Below are 26,386 nucleotides of genomic sequence, written 5' to 3' on the forward strand. Positions count from 1 at the left end.
ATATGAGCACATAAAAGACTGCTAGAAGCACAGCATACAATTTTTCTGCTAAAATCAACAGTGGCATCACATGCGACAGTACTAACATCATCTATCTGGTTGAATGTTCAGTGTGTCATGCAGTATATCGGTCAGACCGAAACATCTTTTCATATCCGATTCAGCAACCACAAAGCAAACGCAAACAGCTTGCCCACCTGCCATTACCTAAGCATGTTCGACTGCCCGGTCATAGGTTTGGCAACATCAATGTAAGAGTAATACAGTCAGGTTTCCAATCGCACCATGATCGAGAAGTACGAGAATCCTTCCTCATTCATAAATTTAACACTGTGTCACCCGGTATCAACGAGAGCGCAGGAAAAATGTGCCTTTCTGTCATGTCTTGATGTGTATATTTTTGCACAGAATGGACAAAGCATGCCTAATCAATTTGTTCCTAGTATTGAAATTGCGCAATCAATATCATTCTGTAACTTCATGTACAATCATCGCCACACTATAATGATATTTCATACATATATTTTATTGTGCTTAAGTTATACTTGCTGCTGCACCTTTTTCTTTTATTATTTGCAAGTATACACGTGCGTGTACTGCTCCTTATGTCCACGTGTGCAAGCCCATAAAAGCGGCCGTGTGCCTGTATCTATGTTTATTCTGACGAAGGCCGTCAAACGGACGAAACGTTCACACATTAGGCACGCAATTTTCGTAATCGTGCGCCTTCGTTTCTTCAATTATATATATATATATATATATGTGTAATGTGTGCGTGTGTGTCGGTGTGTATAAAATTTCTTTATCCCTTGCTTATGTACATGTTCAAAGCGCCACTTGTTCAATCGAAGGACGTGGTACTATTAAGTATTGTCAAAAAGTGGAATTTCAGCATTTATTACTGATGTTATAGCTAACTTTTACTATAAGGAGTTATTTATTCTTCAAAATATGACTTTCGTTTTTATTCGAAAATTATTTACGAATAACAATATCGAATCAACTAATATTACGTCACTGTTTCTTTTTTAGCGTGTAACTTTACCCGCAGTGAAAGTAAGTAGATATTTTTCTTGAAATCTTCTGCAGATTCTATATGTTTCAGTGTTAATATTTGGTACTACGTTTTAGTTTTGTGCGATTGTTCTGTTCTGGGATGTACCTTCATACAAGTCTCACCATCGTTTGTAGTCAAAACGCGTAATCTGAAAAAAGGATTACAATGTGCACGTGTTTGTACAACGTACATGTAGCCTTTATTTCTTATAAATTGGGCTAGGCAAAAACAATACATCTAATGAAAGTTATTTTTCTGCCTTTAGTCAAGCCATTACATGAAAGACACCATCTTCAGTATTGCCCTTCGGTATCGCGCATAGCTGACAACTCATTTCTACGGAAGGCTATGGGGGAATTGCAGATTGTTTCTGGTGCAGTTGCCATGGCGACGATTGCGTTTCGCGACGTACCAGCGCGTCCGTCTACCCAACTGCCGAAAGAGCCCAAAAAAAAGCAATTCACTTTTATAACGGTTAATATAGCACTAAATTCGGTTGATGATGGTTACGTTAGGATTGTTCTGGAAGGTGATAGAACACAAGGACAAGTATTAGTAAGCAGACGGAACAAATCTCGACTTCCATAAACGTTTTTAATGTCATAAACAATTCGATGGATTGCTTCTGCGCATGCACATAAAAAATGTGCAAATTGAAAAAGGTAAAAGGCTTAAGAAAAAAATTTGTCGCTATTGAAGCCGCACATTTTTTTTCAGTAAATTTGGTCATTTACCATTTCCTATTTTACTGTCTCGTTTCGTAGGCAACTGTGAAGCCCTCGTGATAGGCAACATAAGAGGGCTGCTCGTGCCCTTTGAAGCTAGCAACAATGTGGCTTCTTATATCTTTGACGCTTGAAGGCGATCATGCTGGCTGTTGGACAAGCTCAGTTCGCATGCCCTGTCTTGCGTAGGGTGTGACGTGCGCTAGCTGAGGGCCATGCGCCACCGTGATGCAGCAGGTGTAATGTGGTGCCACAAAGTCGTTTAACGTCCACAGCTTGACCTGTGAAAAAAACCGCAGCGCGTTCATCGTCTTTTCGCCCATGCCCTCAAATTTTGCGCACAACCATCTGCGTGAACGTAAGAAATTTCGCGGAAATTCTGTTCTTTCTCTACTTTGTCTCCAGCTTCGCTTCTTCTGCAGCACGTGCTAAGGAAAGGAAAGGAAATCTCACTGCGGTCAAAATCGAAGTTTAGCGCATCAGAACGTAGTCTAAACATCTGTAGTTTTATGATTTGTAACAGCATAATACTGTGAAGGAACGATAATGCATTGCCTATATAGGAAGCTTATGAAAAGATGGACGCATTTTTCTTCTATGGCTTGATCTAGGCACAGGGTTAGCATAAGCGGTGTATAATTCTTAATCTTGTAGCGTGAACCACACTTATTTGGGCGATTCTTCTTCTGGCACTCTTGAATACCTGTGGAATTATGCCATCTTAAAAGGCTGTGTTCATAATTTTTAACATAACAATCTTTACCAATTCGAAATTTCTTTTTAGATCAACAACGCCAACACCATGAACTGTGAGGAACACTATTAGCATAAGTGAAAAGCGGAATTGTTCTAACTTTGCCTTCTTACAGAAAACGAACGATGACCGAATCCACAGTCCTGCTCTGCGAAGTGCAAGCGTCTAATAGCTGAATCTGAACACCTGCTGCCCTAGAAAAATATGTTCCTCTTAAGCTACGCTTTTATCACCACTGCGAAACATTGTTAGCAAGTGGAATCGGTGACTACGACCAACTTTTCCGATGATCACGTTGTGTGTTGGAGAGCTTGGGCCAAAAGTGAACGTGTTTACCTGATCATATCTACGCATTTACTCAATTCCTACCCTCTCCATATTTTAACCTTAGCACCTCCCAACGAGAGGCATGCTTGGATGGCTCTCATACGGAGTCCTTATTTATTTCATTTCGGCGATAATTTTTTTTCAGACATTCACTTTAGTTGTAATTTATGCTGCTGAAATTTACAGGTTCGAGTCACTAGTCGACTTTTATTGTGGGCTGCTGTGGATGATCGTGGCGCTCAAGGGCTCCAGACCCACGTGGGCTCAAAAATAAACGTAGCGAGTGACGTAGGTACGAATGCACTGCCAAAAATGCAACTAGCCAACAATACATACTATCTCAATTCACAGTTGCATGCCAGGGTCAATTTGTGAGACTAGACGTAACTACAGTAAGTTCGGTCGGATGCAATCAAAAATGCAGCTGTTGAAGCAAACGACCTCGTGAAAGATATAGATGGGGTTTTTGTGCTAACAGACAGCAGACATGCACTTACTATTGAGGGATATAAACCTAATATATTACCTGATCGTCGAACATGCAACGAATTACAGTGACAAATTGTATTCAGAAACGCAAATAACCATGATCAGCCACGTATGTTCTCTTGGTAATACCAGTTTAAATACGCGGGTATAAAAAGTACTCTAGGCGGACTAATGCCATAGTGGGAGTCGTTATTTCAGGCTGCCACGGCCAGAAAACTCATAGTTGGGCAAAAGAAAACTTTGACTTGAAAACAATGTCAAAAATGTGATGCCGTTAGGAGAGCCACACTACCAGTTTTTTACTCGATGAATGGGGAGGGCTAAGGAAGCTGTAATATCCATCTCCAGACAAGGGCCCTCTAGCATAAAAAATATTGCACTCTCTTATTGTTATAATTTACCGACGTCGAATGTACATAATTACCAACATAAGCATTGGGCGGTGACGAGCAGCAATGTTTGAATCGTCCAATCAAACGTTGTCATCATTTGGACTAGGTTGCTGGTCGGAGATGCGCAGTGAAAGTAGATAATCGGATGGGACGAGTAATTTCGGCGTCTGCAGTAGGTCCACTTCCCCTTGACTAGCTTGTGGTGGCTAGGCGTCAAACGGGAGGCTCAAAATTTTGGTATACGCGTCCTCAGTGATTCAACGTTCGTAGGGCGATGTTATATATGTGCCACAAACGCTTCACAGCGTAATTATGCGGCGCAAGAGAAGTTTATTACACGCAGAGGAGCCCATTCCCCCCGGCTTCTAGAAGTAGCCAGTGTCAAATCAATCCACGCGCCACCATTTTTTACTTTCCTGCAGAATGTCTAAAAACTATTGAAAGAATTATGTTTTGTTCGGCATATTGTGCATCTTGAGTGCATAACTGTCACTGTGACACCCGCCGTGGTTGCTCAGTGGCTATGGTGTTAGGCTGCTGAGCACGAGGTCGCGGGATCGAATCCCGGCCACGGCGGCCGCATTTCGATGGGGGCGAAATGCGAAAACACCCGTGTACTTAGATTTAGGTGCACGTTAAAGAACCCCAGGTGGTCGAAATTTCCGGAGTCCTCCATTACGGCGTGCCTCATAATCAGAAAGTGGTTTTGGCACGTAAAACCCCATAATTCAATTCAATTGTCACTGTGACGTAGGGGGCATTGGCCCTTTTGTGCAAATGCTAAGTGAGCGCTGACCGATGAATTCATACCAATAGCACCAGGCCAATGACTAAATAATCTTAAAATAGAACATAATTATTTTCAATATGTTTCGCCTAATCATGCATAATCAATGAAGACACGTCATATCAGATGGGGAGTTTCCGCGGTTTTGTTGAAGTCGCAATTAACAGAGACACGCGAAGTGGAATGCAGTAAAAACTGTTTGTTGTGCAAGATGGCAGATATGTATTCAAGTCATTGTATTGCAAACCAACACGCACAAAGAAGAGGAAATCACACTACGAGCACTATATAGTGTGGTGCTACAACCATGGCCTACACCTACAGTAACCGTGGTGTCCTGGCCTCCTCTTTGCCCGTGTTTTTTTTTAAGCCACAATGGTTTTATTATGTGAACTGGATGTGGCCCGAAATGTATCTTACCAAACGTAGAGTGCTAGCGGCATACATGGAATAGAAAGAGATTGGAACAGCTTTGCATCAAGGCTGTTCCGGCAGCCAAAAAGTACGTAACAAATGATGCACGTGTAATTCTTTCAATTACTATATATATATATATATATATATATATATATATATATATATATATATATATATATATATATCTAAACGTTCTCCGACAAATCTAGATATACAACAAGAATATTGAGCCACAGTTAACAAGCTTATTGCACAGTAACAACTACATCAATGGCAATACTATGCGGAGCATTTTCACGATGTCGCCGAGACGCAACAAGCGCTTCAAGCTTGCTGATAAGTTGGCTGGATATCCTTAACAGAAAAGTCTGTATGATTTCTCACCGAAGACGTTTGCGCCAGCTCAGTCATTAGACATTGGTAACTCTTTAATCACGCCTTGGAGCTATCACCAATGAAACTTATACAGCAGTTTTCCGACACGCCAATTTCAAATTTCATTTCATATGTCAGGCGATTCGAAATTCGTGTATTCAGCTGTCCAATGACACAAGTGAGCTGTGCAAATAAAATCACGTAATTCCATAAGCAAGCCAGGCACGTTAAGCAAGACTGAAAGTACGAGACGTAAATGCACTGTTATTAAACAGCAGCATCTGCTTTTGTTGATATTGAATGCATGTTTTGAAAGAGGCGTAATCCCGCAGGGATCAATAATATCAGTAAGTAGGTCAAATTGTAAGAAAGGTAGTAAACTAGCTAATAACTATAGGTGACAGTTAACGTACTTACGTATTCATTAGAGGAATTTCTTTACGTGCGCGTGGCATCATGTTGCAATAAATTGGACATTAAAATTGATTTTCAGTATGGTTTTAGACGTAGTCTAATTGCAATAGATCTAGTTGAAGATGTAATGATTACGTGAGGAGATATGCCCAGTTGAAAAACACAACAGGAAATTTCAGTCTGTCGTATTTTGGGGCGTCCTGTTGTCTGACGTCCTGTAGTCAGACGTGCTGTAGTTTTTGAGCATTATTTAACTAAAACCTGCCCGAGACTTCTTTAGGGCTACGCAAATTTGTCAGCGAAAAAAAAAAACAAAAAAAGATTACCGGCCAGGATTCGAACATGCGATCTCACGATTTTGAACTCAGCATCTTATAACGGCACCGCGTTTAACGTGGTTCCACGGAAAAATTTTGGCCATGTCAAAAGTAAGAATCTCTGTCTGCGTTAACGTTTACATTTCATGTTGAGAGCCAAGATGCGCATTCACTCAGCGAAGTCAACTGGCGCCTCTCTAGAAGAGCAAAAGTGTTGTTACCATCGACAAGTACTTCATGAAGTGCTGAAACGTCGGTTCCGCTTGATGATATTTATATAAAATTAACAAATAGACAACGGTGACTGGGGTAACCCCTAAGGTTGTTACTGTTTCTTCAGATCGCTGTCTCTGGCTCTTTACATTTTGAGCGCGCGTATATTGTTGTGTGTTCAGTGCAAAAGAGCTACATAAACATTCGTGTAGAAGCGCTCACTTAGACAGCATAGCGATTTCTCACGGCAGTGCTGTGCCAGAATACTGACACTCCAGCGAGAGAGATTTTCGCGCAAGGCTGTGCAACGACCCATATTTCTTTCCCGTTTGGCAAAAGCTTATGCAATGATTCTGTGAAATTAACTAATGTGCCAGCGTAACAGCACGTGCAAGCCCACAGGCCTGTGTGCCACATCTTACCAAATAAAAGAAAACGGACACGCAGCTATTCCCGCAAATGCCATGATTTTGATCAGCGGCCGATTTTGAGGAAGCCGGTAGGGTGATTGGTGGTGCCTCGTTGTCATGGCACAGCCCCGACGATTGGCCCCGTGGACTTTAATGCCGGTGTCGGTGCTATAAGTACAGCTGAATTCACACAACGCACCATGGAATACGTTGCATGCGCAAAGTACAGTGTATACCGCCGATGGGAACGTGGCATACAATTTCGCAGCATCGCATTTTACAGCAAGAAAACAGAGTCGGTAGCTTCCGTCTCATGGATCTTTTACCGCGCACATGTTTTCATGCGCACGGAAGTTCACGTCTGCCCACAGTGCGCATCCGTCTCCTATTCAGGAATGCCGGTTCTCATGTGTGAAAACGAGTGACAGCGCGCGCCTTGGCAGACGCCATTTCTGTTTGAGTATTTCTAAACATAATTCTTTTATTACTGCGGCTCTCAGAGTAGCGCAAGTAGAACAGAAAAAGCAGTACCCAGCCTGACAAAAATATGTCTCACTTGGAGTTCATTGTGCCACGCCGTAGTTGCGAAGTTAGCGTGCCGTCCCGGGGGCTGGCCGAAGGCCTGATATCAAGAGATTTTGGTCGCTGCATCGCGCCGCGGTTCGACCAGTGTTAAGATTCCTAGATACGACGCTTTATTTATTTAGGGACCTTAATCCGTACGAGATGGTTTGTAGCCTCTGCCCATATGTGGTTTCGCAGACTCGAGCTTGAGCGCGTCGGGAAGAGTACGGGCAGCTTAGCCTTAAGGAGACATGCATTGGCCGCCTAACTTCCAGGCCACCGAAAAGGTATTCTCCTGCAGCTACAAAAACTATTTTACAAGCCACCCTGTGGAGTATTTAAAAGAGGAGGGACATCAGAAAGCATATTTCTATCGTGTATCATAGTTTCATCCCTCAGTATCTTGGCTGCTATGAAAATCGCATTTGTTATCTTCCTCTTTCACACTATACGTCTAACGTGTACATAGTCTGTTTATGGTGATATCCTAATTTTGTGATATTCTATATGCACAATCTTTTTGAACGTGCCTTAATATGTCTGGCATTAAAATGGCAGTAAGCGTAAATAAATATAAAATGAACGGTGACAATTGAAAAGAAGCGGCCAAAGAAGTAGTGCAGTAAAGTTTACAACCCCCCGCAGGGGCGTCTGCGTCAGCAGGCGTTTGGTGTATTGCGACACCACGGACCCGAGCACACGAGGGTTGGACCCTCCCGCGTGTAGCCGTGCGCGGCTTAGCCGTGTCCGGGGAAAGGGGGATCCTGGAGGTTGAGCCGATGCCGGGTGTTCGGACCTTTAAGGCCCCCCGGCGGAGGCAACACGCCTCTTTGGCCTCTGCTTCACGTAGACGGCACCCCCGGGCTGACCCACCCGGGGGAAATCGGCAGTCGCCTTTTCCTGTCTCTCTCTACCCTCATCTTCGTCTTTCTCTTCTACTTTTAATCTTTCCTGTCCTCTCATCTTTTCCATTCAATTCAAAATTTTCCTGGCGGCAAGGGTTAACCTGGTGTGGCTGTCCTACCTTGGGTATACCATATTGGGTTATAGTAACGGCATACTGCTGGCGCTGTGCAGACTTGTTTACATGTTCTGCCACGTCCCCTTGTTGGGCTCCGTGGTGGGTGGCAGACGCCGTTGCCAAACAAATCACTTTTTCTATGGGATCCTCGAACCCGTTTTCACCCGATCGTGCCTCGAAAAGGGTACGCACCGATGCAACCTCTCTATTCATTCCAAAAAGCAAAGAAACTTTCCCGAAATTCCACGTACTTCACTGCGAACAATTATCTACACAAGCAAGAACAATTTCACCATTTCTTGTGGCCAAGTGCCTAAAAGAGACCATTGGAGCTGGCTATAAGGTAACAAAGATGGCAAGTGGGGATTTGCTCCTCGAGCTAAAAGACAAGGAACAGTACAACAAACTCGCACACCTCGTAGCCTTTGGTAACATCCCTGTTTCTGTGAGCGCACATCGAACCATGAATACAGTAAAAGGCGTAGTATCAGATGAAGACCTAATGACATTGAATGAAGAACTCCTGGATGGATGGAAGGACCAAGGCGTAATCCATGTGCAGCGCATCAAAACCAGACGAAATGACAATGAAATTCCAACAAAGCATTTAATACTCACTTTCAGTTCAACTACTCTACCCGAAACACTTGAAACCGGCTATGTAAAACTTCATGTTCGACCCTACATTCCGAACCCGCGATGTTGCTTCAAATGTCAGAGATTTGGTCACGCATCCCAGAGCTGCCGAGGACAACTTATGTGTGCAAAGTGCGCCACAACCGGTCACTGTGCTGACGACTGCAATAACGAGGTACATTGTGCGAACTGCGACGGCAGTCACCCTGCATACTCCAGAGCTTGTCCAGCCTGGAAGAAAGAAAAGGAAATAATTACTGTAAAATTTAAGGAGAACATAACATTCCGTGAAGCACGACAAAGGGTTTCCTCGTTATTTTCACTAAAAACAACTTTCGCTGAAGTGGTGCAACGGGGGGCGGCGCCACAACAGCCTCTGGCGGCAGCCCGGACCACGCCTAGCGTGCCGAGGCTATCGCCACCCGCCCCTACGGTGGGAGCAGCCAGCGCTGCCCTGCCAGCTCTCAAACTGTCCACACCAGTGGCCTCTTCAAGCTCCGGCAGAAGCCAGGGCACCGCAGAGGCCACAGGGGTCTTGTAGACCTCTGCCCCGGTAGGGACGAAGACTTCATCGCTTGAGATGAAGTCTACACGACGCACACATCGCTCTCTGGAGCGGGTGTCCAGTGCCTCGCAAGAGGCTATGGACACCGGTCCAAGCCAAACGGCGCAAGTAGCGTCGCAGGAGCGGCGAGGTTATCTTGACCGCATAAAAAAAGACAAAACACCAATTACAGGGCCTAACAAAGGCTCTGTAAAGTAATGTCACTTTTGAGACACACAGCACAACTTCTTTTGAAACATGGATGACGTCATACAGTGGAATGTTAGAGGACTATTAAGAAACCTAGATGATGTCCAAGAAATGCTCTGTAAGTTTAAACCTAAAGTGCTGTGTGTTCAAGAAACCCACCTAACTTCTAAACACACTAACTTCCTCCGGCAATACATGACTTTCAGGAAAGACCGCGAGGATGCTGTCGCATCATCTGGCGGTGTAGCCATCATTGCTGATAGAAGTGTAGCGTGTCAGCATCTGAAGCTCCAAACGGCCCTTGAGGCCGTGGCCGTTCGAGCCGTACTTTTAAATAAACTCATTACCATCTGCTCTTTGTACATACCACCACATTATCAGCTTCACAGACGCGACTTAGAATCATTAATAGATGAGCTCCCAGAGCCCTATATGATTCTCGGTGATTTTAATGAACTCAGTAGTATGTGGGGTGATTCACGCTGTGATGTGCGAGGTCGCGTCATTGAACAAGTGCTTTTTTCCTCTGGAACATGTCTCTTAAACACAAAGGAGCCCACATATTTTAACCTGGCCAACAAGTCATACTCTGCCACAGATCTTAGCATTTTATCGCCGACGCTTTTACCGTATTTTAAATGGAATGTGCTTAACAACCCGTATGGGAGTGACCACTTCCCAATAATCCTAACTACGCCGAAACAAGATCAACTTCCCCCGCAGGTCCCTCGGTGGAAGGTTGACTCAGCCGATTGGGAACAGTACATAACTCTTACACACATGACCTAGTCTGAGATGTCCGGTATAACCATAGATGATGCTGTCGCATATTTTACAGCTTTTATACTTGATGCCGCATGTAAATGTATTACTCAAGCAAGCGGCATTGGTTCCAAACGGCGTGTTCCCTGGTGGAACGATGCATGTAGGCAAGCACGCAGGAACCAGAACAAAGCGTGGGCGATGCTTCGCGTTTCTCCAACAGCAGAAAACCTGGAAAACTTTAAACACGTCAAATCCCAGGTGAGGAGAACGCGCCGACAAGCAAGACGACAGAGTTGGGCGAGGTATATATCAAGCATCAACTCGTACACAGATGAGAGGAAAGTATGGAATAGAGTGAAAAAAGTCAATGGGCAACAAACATATTCCCTGCCTTTAGTAAATAGCCACGGAGAAAGCCTGGAAGATCAAGCCAACTTTCTTGGTACACACTTTGAACACATACCAGCTCGTCACACTACTCCAAAACATTCCTAAATTACAAAGCACGAATAGAGAAGCAAAACTTAGAAAGAAAATGTGCAAAAAGTGCGGCGTACAACGAACCGTTCTGCATAGCAGAACTGCAGGCAGCTTTGAACTGTTGTAATACATCCGCCCCAGGTTCAGACCGCGTAATATATGAGATGTTAAAACAACTACCATCCGAAACACAGAAAACCTTCCTTTCCCTTTACAATGTTATATGGTTTTCCGGCGAGATCCCCTCTGCTTGGAAGGAGGCTATAATAATTTCCATTCTGAAGCACGGAAAGGATCCTTCCTCTGTTACAAGTTACAGACCTATAGCACTAACAAGTTGTCTCTGCAAAGTATTCGAAAAAATGATTAACTGTCGCCTACTACACTTCCTCGAGTCAAACAAATTGCTCGACCCATACCAGTGCGGGTTTCGGGAGGGTCGATCCACCAATGACCATCTCATACGTATCGAGGCACGTATCCGTGAAGCTTTTGTTCATAAGCAGTTTTTCCTATCAATATTCCTAGATATGGAGAAAGCATATGATACTACGTTGCGGTTTTGGATATTGAGAGACCTCTCACTGTTAGGTATACACGGTAATATGTTAAATGTTATCGAAAGTTATTTGTCTAATCGCACATTCCGTGTTCGAGTGGGCAACGTTCTGTCACCAAAATTTGGACAGGAAACTGGAGTGCTCAGCTGCACGCTCTTTATAGTAAAAATGAATTCTCTTCGTCTACACATACCACGTAACATCTTCTATTCAACATATGTTGACGATGTGCAGATAGGATTTCGATCAAGTTCTCTCGCAATCTGTGAACGACAGGTCCAGCTTGCTCTTAACAATGTCTCCAAATGGGCGGATGAGAACGGGTTCAGACTGAACCCACAAAAGAGCACATGTGTCGTTTTCTCTAGAAAAAGAGGCCTGCACCCCGATCCTGAAATTGTGTTGCATGGTGAGCATCTGCCTGTAAATAGGGAACATAAATTTTCAGGCATAATCTTAGACGCGAAATTAACCTTTATACAGCACATAAAGTATCATAAAAACAAATGTATGAAAACAATGAATATCTTAAAGGTGCTGTCCCGCACAACATGGGGCAGTGATAGAAAATGTCTTATGAACTTATATAAAAGCCTCATACGCACACGGCTAGACTATGGAGCCATAGTTTATCAGTCGGCTACTCCAACTGCTCTGAAGATGCTAGATCCTGTCCATCACCTAGGAATTCGCCTGTCCACAGGTGCCTTCAGAACGAGCCCAGTGGAAAGCCTGTACGTTGAATCGGATGAATGGTCACTTCAACTGCAGAGAACATATTCGTCTTTTATGTATTTTCTGAGAGTGAACGCAAACAGTGAGCCCCCCGCGTATTCCACTATAAATGATTTGTTCAGTTCTCAACTTTTCCGCAACCGGCCCACAGTGGCAAAGCCTTTCTCACTACGTGTTAGAGACATAGCTGAAGAAACAAGGGTTCCACTGCTTGAATTCGATTATACGGCCCCCGCCCTGGCAGTGGCAACCTATACACTGTGATACGTCTTTCGTAGATGTTACAAAGCGCGCGCCTGTCGCGCATATCCGAATGCACTTCCTCGAATTACAGCACAAATACTCCTCTCCTGAATTTTTTACAGACGCGTCGAAGTGTTATTCTGGCGTGTCTTACGCAGCGGTCGGCCCATCCTTTTCGGATTCCGGTGTATTGAATCCTAGCACAACTATTTTCACAGCAGAGGCCTACGCGATATTGGCCGCCGTTAAACACATTAAAGAATTTAATATCCAAAAGGCAGTTATATACACAGATTCTTTGAGTGTCGTAAACGCTTTGAAAAGTGTCAAGAAATAACAAAACCCTGTCATTGTATCTCTTTACTCAGCATTACTAACCACCTATGCGTCCAAGCAGCATATCGTCCTATTCTGGGTGCCGGGGCACCGAGAGATAGAGGGAAATGTGTTGGCTGACCAGCTAGCCACATCCGCTCACACGAACGCTTCCAACACTTCCACGACTGTCCCTGTAATGGACCTCAAGCCCTCAATAAGAAAAAAGCTAAGAGCTTTCTGGCAGCGCTTGTGGGACAAGGAAACAGAAAATAAACTACATGTTATCAAGCCGTATCTTGGCAACTGGCCCCCGGTATCAAAGAACCGCCATACAGAAGTAACACTTTGCAGACTGAGGATAGGACACACATACAGCACACACGCATACCTCTTGTCCGGCGGCGATCCACCCACGTGTGATAAATGTGGTGAGCCACTAACCGTGCTTCACATCCTGATGCAATGCAGGGAATTAGACACAAATAGGAAAAAGCATTTTCCACTACCACATCGGCAGCGAATTCCACTCCATCCTCAAATGTTCATAGGTATAGAACCTCTCTTTAAATATCAATCGCTGTTCGAATTTTTAAAAGATCTACGTAGTTTTCATGTTATATCACCAGGAAATCCGTAGCACAGCCTCTTAACTGAGGTTTCTGCTGCGGTAACTGCATTAACAGAAAGAACCTGCCTCCCAGCCTTTGGGCTCAAAGGCCTTCTGGAGGCATTGGAGCTATTTCCATATTCTTGCATTTTAGGGTCATGATCACTTATCAAGCGTACTATATCCATAGACAACTACATATATCACTATCATAATTTTATACTATATATAATTTTACGCTTCAATGATACGCATTACCCGCCGTGGTTGCTCAGTGGCTATGGTGTTAGGCTCCTGAGCACGAGGTCGCGGGATCGAATCCCGGCCACGGCGGCCGCATTTCGATGGGGGCGAAATGCGAAAACACCCGCGTACTTAGATTTAGGTGCACGTTAAAGAACCCCAGGTGGTCGAAATTTCCGGAGTCCTCCACTACGGCGTGCCTCATAATCAGAAAGTGGTTTTGGCACGTAAAACCCCATAATTATTTAAAATCAATGATACGCATTGATTTTAGGCCACTTTACAGCCATGTTACATCCCTCCATCGAAACTCACAAATCAGCGCTTAACAAAACATTATCAGTCATGGCGCTCTTTGGCCATCCCTGGCCCTTGCGCCACTAAACAATACACATTCATTCATTCATTCAAAGTTTACAACCACCCAGACAGGAACCTGACACCCTTGCTCGGTAATGAAGATATTTCGCTGCAAAGGAGACAGAAGGCAGCTGCAGTCAGTTTTAACACGGCCATGATCGCGCTGGACTTGCACCAAAACTGCATCATCTTCTTGGCTACTATCACAGATGCTCACCTCTGTAGGTGACGAAGCGCCGAAATACCCAAGAATAGATGAAGTGGCGATTAAGTTGATGACAAGAGGAGTGCGATCGGCTAGGGATGAACCCCAAGAAAAGAAAGTACACCTTTATTAAAAAGGTCTGCAAGAGGCGAAATGTTTACAAATGAATGGAGCAAGGGCAAATGCCAACAAAGTTGCCGGCAACTTTTAGTGACGTCGTAACAAGAAAGTCTTAGACTGCGGGTATTTCCCCGCGTCACAATTAGATTGCAGAAACGTCGACAATATTACCAAGCACAGTTTTCTGACACTGACCAAAGTAGCATGTTTTTTTGTTTTATTTCAGTGATTGCGCAGTCTTGCGCCAAACATGAATAGTGGTTCAGAGGTGCACAAGTTGTGGAACGGACGTAATCGAGAAATTTATAACGTAATCCAGCTACAAGTTCATATTCACCACGTAAACACTACAAGCAATGAGTGCATCTTTCGAGAAAACGCGTATGATGCCTTGCATAAGCCAAACACAAACCCTTGTAGTGATGATCTTTAAAGCGGTATCAGGCTGTCTTTTTACGATCGGGATCATTTCCAGCAATTTGCCAATGCCCGGACCAACGACCGATGCACTAATTTTGCTAGGCACCACATAGACAATCGAGGGTGTTGTCTATACAATATAATGGGCAGACATCATCATTTGCGATGCGAATAAAGTGGCGATAGTAAGCTTAGAATCTCCACTTGCAAGAGTTTCTTTTCACTACCACTTATTTGAATTCGAAACACCTTAAAGCTAACTTCTGCTCTGATGACTCGGTGCTCGGACTTGGCTGAGTGTCGAAGTTTTACAAGCGATGTCTCGCCCTAAGGACGGTCATTTAAATAAAAAATGTATCTGTTTGAAAGCAATGAGTAACAGAGGGTTTCAGCCTCACCATGAACAAGGTCTGGAACAACAACATGTGTGATGTCATCGTCAGAACAACTGGCAGATTTGAAAATTCAGCCAGAAGTCGTATACGATGAATATCCAATTATGCGAATAGCCGAAAAGCGTCATGTATGTGGCGTACCGGTGTCCTCTCTCGTGATTTCTTCTGGACACGCTGCGCCTTCCAATTGCACCGCCGTGAAGTCCACGCATACCCAATGCCACATGCTAAGTGACCGAAGCTCTATTCGGCAGCGACCCAGTTGGACATAGCCAATTTCGCGTCAACGAGTTTATTTGAAGAGGGGCACATACCCAGTAGCACATTACCCACGTGAATGGCATTAATTATCAGAATGCAGTACCTTCGGAATTTGCCTGTGTTTTCGCCTCTCCCCCTTGACTGGGATCGGCCCAGATTTTTTGGTGCGATAGCTGGAGACCTACATACGGTAGCTAGTGGAGCTAGCAAGCTGCCGTCTGTCGATCTGATTGACAGCTAGAAAGTTCGCACTGTTTCTGTTTCAACTGGGGAGCAAACTAGCGACCGCATTTTCAGGCGCGCCAAATGGTTCCGTCCATGTAGGAAATGATATCGGCTAACCAGCCGTTCTTCAACATCATACGAACAAGGTCACAGAATATGCCGAGGTAAATCAATTAAGTAAGGGCAACGTAGTGAGTAACCGACGATGCAGGCGCAGACTAGCTATCGTCTCCGAGACGCAATGTCAAAAGCTGGACGTGGCGACCACTGCAGAGCATCGTTGAGAAGGTGACGTGTAGCACAGGACTTCCACTAATTGTTACCCTTATGAAAACATTTCCGGGACCCATTTACCGATACACCATGTCGATTGAGACGCAACAGAGCAAAGCTTGGCTGCGTTGAATGTATATCGCCTTTATTTTAAAGCCACGTGCGAAGGACCGCCAAATCAAATAATAGACGGGATGTTGATGATTATGTATATGTAAACACGATGAAGTGTGTGGACGGCGCTCGCAATGTATACAAAGAAAACGTGAGTGTATGTGTCTCTTCAGTGACCCACATTAAAAAAATGTTTAGTTCTTTAGTATGAAAGTCACAAAGCGACCCTGGGTTTGATCAAGAATGGTTTGACCGAATGGGGTTTAATAGTGTTCAACACAAACAGGGTAAGTTTCCAAGAAAAAACCCATTTTACAATGAAGGTTGTTCACGCATTGCCAATTGGGTTTTTAATTTGCCTGATGTAAAAATATTTCCTTGGGTTCGCTCTCTGATCGTTTCTACGAACTATTATTTCCAGAATAAAACTTTTTAACAAGTATATTCGAAAGTGAAACGTTGCCTCTTCGTTGCTTCTCTTGTAGATACGACGCAGCCTTGGATCTTCCTTTGTAAGTACATTCTCTTCTTGAAATGTTGAGGCAACGAGGTAACTCTTTCGCAATAATTATCAAATGTCTTAACAGATACCCGACAATTCAGATCAAATAAGGTATCAATGTCTCTGTAGAGGGCACCATATATGCGTCATGTATTCTTCATGAAACGTTCTCCACTAGACACGACCACAAAATCTCACTTCGCTTTCATCGCTTTTTTTTGAGGAGGTGACCAGCTTTGGGCGAAAAAATAAATGAAACTAAAGTCAGCATTGATATATCTAGTTCCCACTACCATCAAAATATATGAACAATGAACATGATCTTTCTTTATATCTAACATTGTATAAATGCAAATATTCCAGAAATACCCCTTTGATTGCTTGCACATGAACTGAGCTACTTCATGCATGTTGGTTCAGGGCTCCGGATCAGTTTGGACCAGTGTCGCTTTCATCCGGTTGTAGCGCAAATGTATGGGCACGAGAACTCCGCGCCCGGCGAAACAGGTACAACCGCTAGCTACGTTGCTTGAGTATGCTCCGTCGCTTCTCCCGTTTTTGTTGAACAAATGCTATGTGGACCTACATCCGCTAAAACGTAGCACGTATTTTCTGTGCACGAGCAAAATCTCAATCATACCTGACACTGGTGAGGCCATTCAGTTCCATCGACTTTCATCGCGGCCTCACCAGATCGTACGCCAAAATAACAGAATCTCTGCGGTCGATAAGTTGTGGTTACTACATTTCTGACGATGGTTTCTTTTTCTCGACTTCATCATCATCATCATCATAATCATCACCAACCTATTTTATGTCCACTGCAGGGCGAAGGCCTCTCACTCCGTTCTCGAATTACGACTGTCCTACGCCATCCGATTCCAACTAGCACAAGCATATCTCTATTATTCGTCGCTCCACCTAGTCTTCGGCCGTGCTGTACTGCGCTCGCCTTCTCTTGGTACCCATTGTCACCCAAGTGGTCCAACGGTTATCTAATCTGCGCATTACATGACCTGCCCAGCGCAATTCTTTCTCTTAATGTCAATTAGAATATTCTCTATACCCGTTTCCTCTCTGATCCAAACCGCTCTCTTTCTGTCGCTTAAAGTTATGAATAGCATTATTCGTTCCATCGCTCCTTGTGCGGTCTGGATTTCTTATTTATCAAGCATAGAGACTAGTTCTAAGCATCCGCTAAGGCAACGTGGCCACCAGACTTTTTGCAAGCATGTCATAAAACGGCACCTGTGTCATGCTTATACGCTCCTTACAGTATACAACCGAGACTCATCCGAACTTTGTGATTTTGTGCAGCGCTATTTAGTGTATCAGAGCCCTTTTCTACCTACCAGGGAAGGAAAGATACTAGTACTGCTTGTGCTATTTTGCAAACATAGATAGTGACAAATTTATTTGCTTATTTTACTACATACTTGTAGTCTTTTATGACAAGGCATCTCCTAGTTGATATCTTACTTGCTGCATCTTTGAACTTTTTACGTGGGTGAGTATGAGGAAAGTTCTCCTTGTTGGCTGATTTAATATGCTCGTCGTATTTTGACTTATCTGTTCCATTCGAGATTAACAAACAGCTTTATTTCACTCTGAAATTTCCTGTTGCTCGTATGGTCTTTCAATCTTCAGTTCTTAATACACCACGTCGAATTCAAGTATAACTCGTTAAATAGTTATTTTTATTATTTAATAGAATATTTTACGCTTCACCTATTTACAACTATTTATTGAAAGTGTCGGATTTGCCCTTGAGTGACCGGTTTCTGTTTACCTGACAATCATTTTTGTCTGCGAATTCAGGTAACCACATACCTGAATATCCAGTGGACTACTTATCTTTTCGGATTTATTAACTATAAATCCGACAATTTATTAGTCGGGTATATTAACGCTCCTGAAACCTGCATAAAGTAGGTACCAGTACATGAAGGGAACGAAATTTCATATGGTGGTATCTATACTTTTATACCTTGACTGCGCAGTTTATTCTCTATGAGAAATGCCGGCGAACCTTCATAGGCAATATTTTGTAGCAAGCTCTTCGATAACTTCAGGTTTTCGTTTTTTGTCCTTGTGAAACCTCTGAATTTAATTGGTGGTTTTAATGCAAGCAAGTGTGCTCGAACCAGTATTTTGCTTAATTTACAAGGACTTGCTGTTACAAGCACTTAACGTAATTAAGCCTAATTGCTGAGGAAATTCAATACACAGAATACGACATTTAGCAGTTTAATTACATTTGCCATATGCTTGCTCCGTGGTAATGCTTGGACACGATATGAAGCTGTGATCAAAAATTTACCTGCATTTAGTCCATTCACTTTCACACCCACCTGAGGGCCCACTTTACGACTGTATGAAAAAAAAATATTTTTCCAAGACTGACGGATCATTACTTCTTTCAGATGACCCGAATTTCGAGCTGCGTGTCGATGATCGTCACAAGGAAAATGTGTCGCAAGATTGTAAAGATTATTATGACGGACAAAGGAAAAAATTTGGAAGACCTGACTACGTCGTCTACACAGATGCGTGTATAAACATCGATCGCCACTGGCGAATAATCGCTGAAGTGTTATCTGCTTCATAACGTAGATACTAGGTCTTTTTAGCATGATTGAGGTGCTGTAGAATGTCTTTTTTGTTATTTTAGGAAATGGATCATATAGCTACCCTAATAAAGAGATATATTAAAGAAGTAGTTTGAAGTTTGTATCTGTGTTGTGAACATTGATTTTTTTCTTAATTAGGAAACGCAAGCAATCTGTGGAAATGTGCATTCTGGAGAAATCTCTCAATATGGAATCCTCTTTTACAATCTTCATTGACACACTCTTTAACATAAAAGTCATAGTCATAGTCACCCACATATATCAGCTATGTCGTATATATCACCACAAATATCACGACAAAAATAATGTTTATGTACGGTAAAACTAATATCTCATACAATAGAGAGCGTTCCAAAATAAAATAGGGCATTTGCGTGCCCCAATCATGGCATGTATGCAATTTTTAGGAGCGAGTCATTTCGAGTGTATCTAACTCTGCGCTTTTCTTGGTAGATGCTACCTAGTATTAAGAGGAAGTCTGATCGTGACATAATATCGTTATTATCCGAAAACATCTTAACTCTAAAAAGAATGTTGAGGAGAAAATATGTGACGTTTCATAGGTGGATGGTCAAAGAAAAAGTAGAGCATGGGATCGGATTGCCCATATACTGCTTTCTGACTTATGCCCCGACTGCTTCGTTATAGTAAGCCGGCAGAATGAGCATTCCTAAAGAGACGATCAACCTGTCAAAGTACACCAGAGAAGAAGCTGATGACCCTGTGTACAAGGACTTTGCCTGTCTCATACAAAACTGGCCATCGCGACATCGACGGAGCGAGATCGCCTGAACCTCTTCAGCAAGCATATGGGAGTTGAGGCATTCCGCTGCTACTTGACCGATATTTTGATGCAGAAGCTCGTGGGAAGACATAAAAGAAAGGATGCTAGAGTGTGTTGCTATGACCATGGGGTACGCATTCCTCCAATGCGCACACATGTGGCTGAACAAAGAGCAACAAATCAAGAACTACTATAAACAACAGACGCGCCTTGGCCACCTCAGTGAACTCAAGGACACTCAAATAGCATAAAGTTTTCCCGACAGTGTGACTAAGAACATTCAAATGCGTATCGCTGGATTTTACACCTGCACATTGGCTTACTGCTGCTCTTCAAGCTGACCTGTCTTTCCAAAGCTATGCTTTTCAGTGCTCCTCTAGGCGAGAACTAGTATTAAGGAAGTCTCGCCTTATGCGACCAGGGAATTGTGCAGGATCTACACGCTCTCTTCGCACTGAGTGTCGATGGTGTGCATGGGCTGGCTTCACAAACTACCTTCACTTACACAATGAGTGCCCTCGTCGTTGACTTTTTTCTGTTCTTGCTGAGGAACACGGAAACGAGAAAGGCGACCCAAAGATGCGTTAATACGGTTCGGTGCACCGGTGAATGAACACTTAGTGAACGCAACTGCACATAGAGGAGCAACTTTCACCTACATCTGTAATGTCGTGTTTATAGCTCTCAAGCTGGTCCACAATTAATGAAACACCCATGCCTCAGGTTCCCTAAGAAAGCTCAAGAAAATAAACTTCCCTTCACGTACAAAGGCAGTTTGAAATAAGAAAAGAAGGTAGTCCTAGCACATATTCTCCAGGCCAGGAAGACGAAGTTCTAGCTAGGCCTGGACAATGCCTCCTTTTTAATCTTTTCTTGAACATGAACACAATTACGTTGCTTCAAGCCAACGATGTTCTTCACACCTCCTCCGCACGCTGAAATATCGCTCGCAGTGCTAACGACTCCCCGCTACAGTTCACTGATGTTACGCACATTACAGCTCTGCAGCAAATAGCTTTGAACGACGTGCACCACAGTAACGAGGACATTTTTTCATAGTTTCCAAGGGAGTTCGCATGTATTGCGAATTAGCAGCATCACATCCTTCTTCACAAGAACATTCCGATTTAGAGACCGCCGTGTCACTGCTCGCCGGCAGACAACGCAGTAAGCTTCGGGCAGGTGCAATTCCTTCTAAAGCAAGCAATAGTGCTATCCTCTTTCTCGGCCTACGCGACACCTGTTATTCTTACACATAAATGCGCAGGGCATACTCGCTTAAGAATTTATTACTACAGGTTCAATCCTCTCACTTTAACAGGCTCTCCGACTATTCTACGCGTCGACGAGGTGCTTGACTATTTGGGAATATTAAAATATATTTGAACCTTATAAATTTCCTCATATTATTTGCACGTAGAAATGCACAGCCCAGACAACAGTCCGAAAACAGCTTATTTCATGCCAGAAGGTCATTGCGAATGGATCATGACGTATTTCAGCGTGAGGAATGCCATAGCTAAATTTGAAAGAGCTGTCAAGTCAGTGTTAAGAAAGCAAAAGTGAAGAATGTCGTTAACTGCTGTGATCACACCGAAATATCCTCCTAAACATTTTCTGAACACTTCCCACTTTTATTGGAAGCCCTGAAAAATGAGAGTGTCAAACTAAAGCTGCCATAGTGTCAATTAGGCTAAAATTCTATTGACTTTCTGGGTCACAGAGTGTCACACGGCACCGTGTCACATAACGGAAGCAATGCGCAAGGGGTATAGGAAATTCCAAAGCCAAGGTGTGCCAAAAGCTGCAGTGCCCACTGTGGGTACCATCACTGTTATCCGAGAATGCATTCTTCATTTCAGGGAGATATTTTTCACCCTTACAAAATTACTGAAGCACATACCACGGGATTGCAAATTTGAGTACTAAGAAAATTTTGAGGAAGGTAGCAACGCCTGAGTGAAGAACCCATACTCACAATATATTCATATAAGGAACCTTGTATACATTATTGCGACGGGGTGAACGTATCATCGGTGCAGTCCTAAAAAAAATGCATCGTGCAGGCACATAACATCCAGTTGCTCACTTCTGGCGCAAATTGCTGAAGCACGAATTAAACTCTGTCTTAATTGAGTTTGAATACATTATAGGGGATGCTGTTGATAAGTGGCCCTGCTCGCGCCATGGCAAACCGTTTACTATCGTTTCCAGCCACGCGACCCTATATCCGATGAAAAACATGAAATACCTGCAGGATCACATGGGTCGACGAAGCTTCTAGCTTTCCATGTATGACGTCAACATTCCACACCTACAGACTACCGAAAACATCGAAGAAGGCGCTTGTTCTCAAACCTCAGTGATTCAACGCTTCTCTTTACCAGAACCTCAAAGCCACCTGTATGATGCCACACAAGTCAAACACTTATACACTACTGAAAACGCTGTCACTTTATCACACACAAAGTAATTCACAAAACTTCGCGTTGTCGGTTGTAGACGGGCGGGGGGTGCTTCGCTTCTCGGCCTTGGTCCCAATCTTTCACTGGACCTTTGCAGAAAGCACACCACCAGTTAGGATATGTTGGGGTACAGAAATTTCTGAGATTGTCACCTCATCAATAATGGTGAGAATTCAACAACTGCTTTTCATCTTACATCCTGCGCTGCGAAATATGCCAAAGCTGTAAGCAACCCAAACCAAGAAATTCCGATCGCTGGAATTACCACCGTCCACAGGGCAGCCCCTCGACGTTTCTGCAATAGACACTACAAATTGCCTTTCTGGGTACGGCTACTAAATGGTAATTATTCACTTGGTGAGAGATCTTACGATGATGTCTGTATGGACATTTTCCCATAAAAACGAAACTTCTGACGCATGCACCTTTGTCCCAACACCACCCTCGGTTCAGGGAGGCCAAACAACTTCGTCGCCGATCTTGGAGCAGCACTCACTGAAGGCCAGCTCAAGCAGCTCTAAAAAATATCCGCCAGCTATTCACATCCTCCCAATAGCCCGTCGCAAAGGCATGAATGAACACATGAATAAACAATTTGCACCCGAATGAAGTGAATAATGCATGAAGAACCACAGAGTTCCTGGGTAACACATCCTTCGGATTTTCTTCAGAAGTACAGCAGAACCTCACACGAGCTGACCAGGTATCGACCATCATATCAAACGTATGGGATAGTTTCTTACACAGCGTTGTCAGATACCACCTGGAAAGCGTGGAAAAAGCAAGGAAGACTGGAGTACAAGATACCTTTGCACCCAAACAAATGAAAACTATGTTGTATTATGAAAGGGTCCTAAACACTCCTTCGCAGAGCGCCTTAAGCGAAATTTGAGCGCGATTGATCTGTGACATCGTTAAGCAGAACTACTAATATTGTGCACGTTAGCAAACTCCGCCCGTACTATAATGCCAACAAGTTGTCCCTCTCTAAGAGAGAGGGAGTGTCACGGTTCGTTAGGGAAAGCGACTTAAAATATTATCGCTATCTATATTTTCTATTCAAATGAAGGATGAGAACGTTTGATTTGAGAAGTGAAAGAAGAATGTATATTTTCATATGGAAAGTGCAAACAAAACGCACAAATAATAGACAGAAAAAAATAATAAAGAGCACTCTACACTTCTTATACCAAACGCAGTTCTCATTATTCAATGTATCCGATATTCTAATCATATAGTTGTTTCGTGTGTCCGAATACACAAGAACAGTAGACTGAGAACGGGGCGCGGCTCACCAACAGTTCTGGCACATGGTCGTTTAGGTGAAGAGTGCCGTGCCGTCGTCCACGGAAGGCACTGGTCGCTCCTTGAGCGAACTCCAGGTTGTCACGAGATGGTACCTTCTACTGGCTCAGGAGGTGAGGCAGTCCAAGTTCTGCCTGTGGGAATCTGGTAGCTCGAGCCCGTGGCCCGACAGCTAGTTCCAGTCACGCGGTGGGACCTTCTCTTAGCTCCGGAGGCTAGGCAGTCCAGGTTCTGCCGGTAGCAGTCTGGAAGCTCGGGCACACGAACCGACGGCTTTTCGGTTTATGTAATGCAACGGAAAGGCAACCGAGGAGCAGCATGAGGGTCGTGGAATTGGAGGTAGGGCCAGGGGGTCGAATTCCACGAAGACCAGCAGTGACATGAAATATTGCCGATACGGCCATATGTGAAGCATATAGGCTTGTCGTCTGCAGTGCGCCATTCGGCCGGGTTGCGATATCGCGTTGGGACATTCAGGCTGCGGGTGCGTATGACAGCGCTGGACTGAATGTAGTCAGGCCGATTAACTCAGCGGACGTTGGCTAAGCCAACGTTGGCCAATTCTAGGCACACAAAGGACTTGATCAATGAGATGGTTGCCTGGAAATTGTCGGAGCCATGGGTTGGGGTTGTGACAGGAGATGCGGCTTCTATTTCACGTCGGATGATATTTAGGATGCGATCAGAGCGATTGGGTGTGGGCAGATTGCGGAGGTCTTCGCAGGTGGACGTAGCAGCCGTGTTGGGAAGGCGGGAAGGCGGGCAAATGGCTGGACAATGCGGCGACTCTTCGCTTCAAACCGCTGGCATTCGCTAATAATGGCTTGTACAGTGGAAGAATTCTGGAACACAAGGAGGTGGAAGGCACCATCTGCTATGTCCTTGATGACAGAGAGATAGACAGACAGACAGACAGCGACCTTTATTTACTCCTGAGGAGCTACTGTCAGGTCCTCCTAACTGGAGGCTTTTGTAGCGTCTGGCCACGCCCACGTAGAGAACAGAACGCCGTGACGCTCCGCCCTTTCTAGGGCCCTCTGGATAGCCTGGGCTTGCTTTTGGAGTGCCGTGCTCCTGATGGCCTCCTCCTATTCGGCTTCGCTGGAGAGAAAGTCATTAGGCAGTGCGCGACATCGCCAGAGCATGTGAGCCATAGATCAAAAGGTTTCACTGCAGTCCTGGCAACTAGGGTCGACATCCGAGCACATCCTACTGAGGAATTCCCGCGACGGGAAAGATCCCGTTTGCAATATTCTAAGAGGAGCAACTGACTGAACTCTCCTGAGCTTCGGGTGAGGCAGAGGATAAGCTCTCCGAACAAGTTGTTAATGTTTACTAATTTCATAAAATGTGAGGAGTGGATCGTTCTGCTGAGTCCTTTCCTGCCCCTGTGGAGCTTCCGGACAGTCGCGGCGCATGAGTTCTCACGCACGGTCGTGGGCCAGCTTGTTGAGGTTTGGGAAGCCCTCGAGAACGTTCGTCCCCATGTGTGCGGGGAACCACGTGATATAATGAGAACTGGGGTAAGCCCTTTTCTTTAGAATAGAGGCCGCTTCTCGAGCGAGGTTACCCGATTCGAAGGCTCTGATTGCGTCGCTCGAGTCGGTGTAAATGTAGGACCACTCTAGGTCACACAAGGCCAGTGCGACAGCAATTTGCTCTGGTATACTCGCGGCGGCCGCTGCGACCAAGGCCGAGAAGCGAAGCACCCCCCGCCCGTCTACAACCGACAACGCGAACACTCTCCTGTTCCCGTACAGCGTGGCATCGACAAAGACCGCGGAGTCTCTATCATCTCTAACTTTCTTCAAGATGGCTCGTGCACGGGCTTTGCGTCTACCCTCGTTATGCTGTAGATGTACGTTTTGCGGGAAGGGCCTCACCAGCTAGGTCGCCCTCGTTTGTCGTGTCAGTGTTATGCGGCGGTCCTCCATTATCCTAGGAGCCATGCCAACCTCGTCGAGAATTCGCCTCCCAGCTTTGGTCGACGATAACCTAACCACCTGGGCAGTGACCTGTACCTCTATGATCTCGTCTATGCTATTGTGCATCCCGAGTTTATCTAGCCTGTCGGAGCTCGTGGCAATAGGCAAGCCTAGCACTTTCTTGGTGCTCTTGCGTATGAGAGTATTGAATTTGGTCTTTTCCGTTTTTGTCTATACTAGAGCTTACGCCATGTAGTTAATATGGCTCATGAGAAACGCGTTGTACATCCGAAGGAGGTTGTCTTCACCTAACCCCTTCTTTTGGTTGGACACCCTAGCGATTAAGCGCAACATATTCTCTGTCTTGGCTGTAACATGGGTAACTGTTCTGGCATTACAGCCCCTCGTGTCTTTGAGCAGGCCTAAGATCTTAACTCAGTCGACTCTAGAAATTTTCTGCCCATTATTCGAGTATAATACCACGGATAGCTGGTTGAGGGGTGTCAGACCCCTAACCCCTTGCCTTGCGGGTCTGTAATGGAGCAGCTCTGATTTACTCGTAGACAGCTTGAGACCCGTGTCCGCGAGGTAAGCCTCCGCCTCGTCCAAGGCCGCTTGTAGAGCTTGCTACATTTTCGCTAGGGAGCCCCCTGGGCACAGGATGATGATGTCATCTGCGTAGAGTGCATGACCTACGCACTGGAGGCCGCCCAGCCTGTCTGGTAGCCCCTTCATGACTATATTTAAGAGCAGTGGCGAGATGACAGATCCCTGAGGGGTACCCCGAGCCCCCAATCCG

This window comes from Dermacentor andersoni, chromosome 11, assembly GCF_023375885.2.
Source record: "Dermacentor andersoni chromosome 11, qqDerAnde1_hic_scaffold, whole genome shotgun sequence".
Taxonomy (NCBI): domain Eukaryota; kingdom Metazoa; phylum Arthropoda; class Arachnida; order Ixodida; family Ixodidae; genus Dermacentor; species Dermacentor andersoni.